Source organism: Meleagris gallopavo, chromosome 2, assembly GCF_000146605.3.
Source record: "Meleagris gallopavo isolate NT-WF06-2002-E0010 breed Aviagen turkey brand Nicholas breeding stock chromosome 2, Turkey_5.1, whole genome shotgun sequence".
Classification (NCBI taxonomy): Eukaryota; Metazoa; Chordata; class Aves; order Galliformes; family Phasianidae; genus Meleagris; species Meleagris gallopavo.
In genome coordinates, this window is record NC_015012.2 from 54,343,298 (window position 1) to 54,349,048 (window position 5,751).

Below are 5,751 nucleotides of genomic sequence, written 5' to 3' on the forward strand. Positions count from 1 at the left end.
GCCACTCTTAATTTCTTCCTGCAAAGGGCAGATTTGTTTCAACTATTCCAAAATCCAAAGTAAACACTTCTGATGGTGTGGAACCTGGGAAAACTATTTCTAAATGTCTATTTGGTAAATGTCTGCATTTTTCTTTGCAAATTGACTGTTTTCTTTGTTTTCCCTTATTATATCTCATGAAAAAATCATCTGAAAATGCAGCAGATGTTTACCATGTAAGCAATTACACTGCTGACAGAAGAATGTTATATGATGACAGGTTATTTGAAATGGTCAGAAGGACTGTGTGATAAGTGAGATCATAAGGCACTCTGTGCATTAGGATTGAACATAGTCTACCCAAATATTGATGGAAGGGAAAACCACAACCTCTTCTACCACCTGATATAATCAGGGTCTAAATTTTGGTATACAAAATATACAGACTCCTTGTTGCTACAATAATTAATTTAGCTGATAATTAAGCTGGTTATAAGTGGCTTAAGAATGACATAATTTTGATAGCATGCTCTTCCCCCCTCTATCCCCCCCCTTCAAAATTTCTGGCAAATTCTCTTGGGACACAACTAAGTTCTGTGCGGCTTACTACTACCCATGAGAAATCTTTGTTTCTGCTTAGACTTCTCCAGCACAGAGCCCATCCAGAGCTATGTGGGGAGAGGTGACACAGGCAGTTTCAATATTCAGCCACAGCAAATGATTTTTCAACATTTCAATATTTTTGCAGAAGTAGACAATGTTCATTTGAAATTAAGAAAACCTTTAACTTGGGCTGCTTCTGTTTGTTTTACTATCAAAGGAAACAGTATCTTTTTTTCAATGTCTTTGTTTCATTTCTCAAAAAAAGTAACGTACCCTTGATACCTACAGATGGCCAAATGACATGGAAAGTATCTCAAAATTATAAAAATTTAAAAAACATATTAAATCTGTGATCAGCGCCATATTTGTAAGATACCAGTTTTGCTAATGTTGAAAAAAAAATAATAATAATAAATCTATGGAGTCTGCCTTAAAGAAATGAAGCTAATATGAGCATCCTGTGAACTCTAAAAAGCAGCTCACTTATGTCTGGATACTCTGGCTTAGTTGGAATAACACGTCAGAGCCCCATGAGTAAATGTTAACATCCCACATTCATGACTTTCACAGATACACCAAAAAGAAAAAAATAATTAAATTTTGCACTCCTAAATATTGTAACTTTACTTCAAAGAACAGATTATTTCTTCCTCAGCCTCAATTTCTCTCTCTCTCTCTCACTTACTTTTTTTTTTTTTTTTTTTTTAAATACAGTAGAACTTAAAATGATCTGAAGAGATCTGAAGTCAGGCACTAACTGTAGAACAGTGACATTTAGCATTGCCTATAGTTAGTTTAGACTCAGTGGTTTAAACGAAGCACTCATTATTTCCACTAATCTCACTGGAGCTATGCTTAGAAGAATTTAGCCCTCTATCCCATCTAATGGACCAAGAGGTGTCAGAAAAGGCATTCATTTCATCCACTTCCATGGATGAGTCTCTTCTAGATCGTGATATCACATACATAGCACATAAGATCTCTACACATTAGTGAACTTCATTGATAATAGGCACTATTGGTCACTCTACCTGCATATTCCTTTTCTTCATCATATTTCAAGCTTAGGAAGTTAACTAAGCATTTGAGCAGGAAATGTTCTTTTCACCATATATGTAAATAGATCTGAAAGTAATGCCTCCTATTTATTTCCATGGAAACAACCACAGATACAAAGAACAAAATAACACTGTTCAAGAAAGCACCTTCTCAACTACAAAACTATTTTTCAACATAGGCACCACCATTAGTTATGCATTTTCACCAGCAATGAACAAGAGCCTGCATGCCACACTCATAAAAATATGCACTGTATCCACTTCTCAAACACACTACCATAATGACTGTGCTCACATCCACTGTTTGAACTCTATAAATGTTCATCAGATGTTGATGAATATCAGTGGATGCCATTGTTTCCGCATGTACGAATTCAATGACACTGCTCTGCTTTGTATGCACTTCCATGTCAGACTGCCCCTCTGCTGCCATCCGTCACATGGCAACAACATGTAATGGAACGCTGGTGGGAAGGTTCAGCCTCTACTGCTATACCACCCAACGTCCACCTCTGACATCTTGGGCCAGCATACTGAAACAGGAGACATTACTTTCAGAGTAGCCCTTGTATATACAAGACTCATACAGATCATCAAAGCATACAAATAATGCTGGGCTTCTTAGAGAAAACCAGAAGGCCAAAGCACAGTCTATGTTTTAACATCTACATTTAGTCACTTTACCTGTTATAGAGCTGCTGTCATTGTTACTGTGTCTGTAGACAACTGATAAGGAAAATAAACGTATTTGATTAACACATTAGGAATCATAAAATAATGGCTTCAGTTCATATTTTAAAGTCAAAGCTAATAGCACAGTCTATTTAGATTCCCTGATACCTCCTTTTTAATGGCCCATTTCAAGAGCCTGTAGCTTTTCCAAACTTCAGTTGTTTGATACAAATTTTCCATCTGAGACATCTCCATTGGTCCAGTTTTGATTATTTTTCATTTGTTTTGGGAAAATTATAGTAAAAATAGTTCAGCTCCTTTCAAGCAAAAGGGAATGGAAAAATAAGTTCTGTCCATATGAACTACATTCAGTAACCTTAAACTGAGTGTTTCAAATTTCAGATTAAAACCTGGGATGGAGGATAGGAGGAAAGAGTAAGCCCTGTTTGTATCAAGAATGTGCTTTTTGCCGTCCCCCTGAAACTTGACTGTAGTTGACTGAGTTTCATGTTGCTGGAAAAGGTGGGGAAGGAAGTCCACACATGTTCAAGAGGTTAAAGTTTTAGCAGTTTAAGAGGCTTCCCTTTCTCTTACTATCATTCCTGACCTCCTGAATATCCCATAGAGATCTGGGACATGTCCTTTGAAGACTTTATACAATTATGCAAACTGAAGAGATCAGTAGCATAGAACTATGTCTTCCCCTCCAAGTCCTCCTTAAGGTACAGAAATTTGATGTTGCCTTATCCATTTAGAATACTGCTCCTCCCTATTTCTGGATGTTTCTGGCCTTTCTTTTCAACTAAATTTACTTTGTTCCCTATATTTGCACAAATGCAGAACATTCCAACTAAAATTCATGCTTTTTGGGCTGCATCAAAAGAGCTGATCACCAGGAAGAGGGAGGTGATTATCCTCCTTTGCTCTGCTCTGCCCTTGTGAAGCTCCACCTGCAGTACTGCATCCTGGGGCCCCCAAAACAAGAAGGATGTAAAGCTGTTGGAGCAGGTCCAGATGAGGCCATGAGGATGATCAGAGGGCTGGCTCCTATGAAGACAGATTGAACTTACTGGATTTGTTCAGCCTGGAGAAAGAAGGCTCTGTGAAGACCTCATTGTAGCCTTCAAAATACGTTAGAAGAACTTATAGTCAGGAAGGATACAGATTTATTTTTTTTACATAGTCTGATAGTGATAAGACAAGGGGGAATAGTTTTAAACTAAAATAAAAGAGATTTAGATTAACTGGAAATTTTTCACTGAGAGAGTGAGAGAGAGGCATAGACCTCCCAGAGAAGTTGAGGATGCCCCATCCTTGTAGGTGTTCAAGACCAAGTTGGATGGGCCCTATGCAGCTTGATCTGGTGGATGGCAGCCCTGCTCAAAGTAGGGGATCAAAACTAGGTAATCTGTAAGGTCCCTTCCAACACAAGCCATTCTATGATTCTTCCCCACTGCTTACGTCTCTTTCTGTTTTGTGAAGTGCCAAACATCTAGGTCAAGTAATTTTCTTTCTCACCTTGTCCTCTCACTAGTACTACCTCTAGTGTCCTGGAGGATGAACTGCTACTCCATAGAGAGCTGAAATACTGGGGAAAAAGGATCAAACACAACAAAACTGAGGAAGTGTGGGATAGATGAGTGGACAGTGAGGTGGGTTGAGAACTGGCTGACGGGCAGAGCGCAGAGGGTCGTCGTTGGTGGTGCAGAGTCTGGCTGGAGACCTGTAACCAGTGGTGTCCCCCAGGGGTCTGTGCTGGGTCCGGTCTTGTTCAACATCTTCATCAATGACCTTGATGAGGGGATAGTGGCCACCCTCAGCAAGTTTGCTGATGATACGAAGTTGGGAGGATTGGCTGACACGCCTGAAGGCTGTGCTGCCATTCAGCGAGACCTGGACAGGCTGGAGAGCTGGGCAGTAAGAAACCGGATGAGGTTCAACAAAAGCAAGTGTAGGGTCTTACACCTATGGAGGAATAATTGCATGCACCAATACAGGCTGGGGGATGAGCTGCTGGAGAGGAGCTCTGCAGAGAGGGACCTGGGCGTCCTGGTGGACGACAGGTTGGCCGTGAACCAGCAGTGTGCCCTCGTGGCCAAAAAGGCCAATGGCATTCTGGGGTGCATTAAGAAGAGCGTGTCCAGCAGGTCGAGGGAGGTGATCCTCCCCCTCTACTCTGCCCTGGTAAGGCCTCATCTGGAGTACTGTGTCCAGTTCTGGGCTCCCCAGTACAAAAAAGACAGGGATCTCTTGGAAAGAGTCCAGCGGAGGGCCACAAAGATGGTGAAGGGCCTGGAGCATCTCCCCTATGAAGAAAGGCTAAGTGAACTGGGTCTGTTTAGCCTTGAGAAAAGAAGACTGAGAGGGGACCTGATCCAGGTTTATAAATATCTGAGGTGTGGCGGCCATAGTGGTGAGGCCAGTCTCTTTTCAGTGGTACGTGGAGACAGGACGAGGGGAAACGGACATAAGCTGCAGCATAGGAAGTTTCGCACGAATGTGCGTAAGAACTTCTTCACGGTGAGGGTGACGGAGCACTGGAACAGGCTGCCCAGGGAGGTTGTGGAGTCTCCTTCTCTGGAGATATTCAAGTCTCGCCTGGACGCCTACCTGTGCGACCTGGTGTAGGGAACCCGCTTTGGCAGGGGGGTTGGTCTCAATGATCTCTAGAGGTCCCTTCCAACCCCTACAATTCTGTGATTCTGTGTGAAAACAAGATATTTTCAGCTGGAACTAGTTTATTGTATCTTAAGCATAGCTATTAAAAAATATTTTACTTTCTACAGGTAGTTATGATGAAACTTATGGCAGTATTTCAAATACCGTAGAAGTTCAAATAAAAAACAGATTTATTTCAATTTCAAGGTAAGACTTCATGGGACATGACGTCTGCTTGCCTCATGCTTTAAGCTGAATTTTTTGGGTTTTGGTCTTTTTTTTTTTTTTGTCTTTTGTTTGTCTGTCTTTGGTTTTATTTTTGTCTACGCAGTGGATTCACATGTTGGGCCAGACAGTTATCCCTTCATGTCTACTGTTTGTCCTTCTGGAAACATAAAAAAAAAAAAAGTTAAAAAAGAATAAGTAAAGATAAGTAAGTAAAGATATGAATAACTTATTTCAATAAAATGAATTTGTTTATTAAATGAAGATAGTTTGTTGTTGTTTTTTTTTTCTAATTGTGTTTTGGACAAGACAACTGGATGACAAGACAAAGCAAACATTGAACTAGTTACACAATCTTGTGGTCATCAAAGAGTGAGAAGAGATGGCATCTGGTGTAGTGTAAGTAACTGGCAAAAAGCAAAAGAGGTTTCAGGTTCACTCATCGTGAGAAAAAACAGAACACTGTCCAGAACCAGCTATTTTTCAGCTGAAAGTCTGCAAAATAATGTGCACAATGGGAGAAAAAAAATGTATGAAAGAGAATGATTTAGGGAAA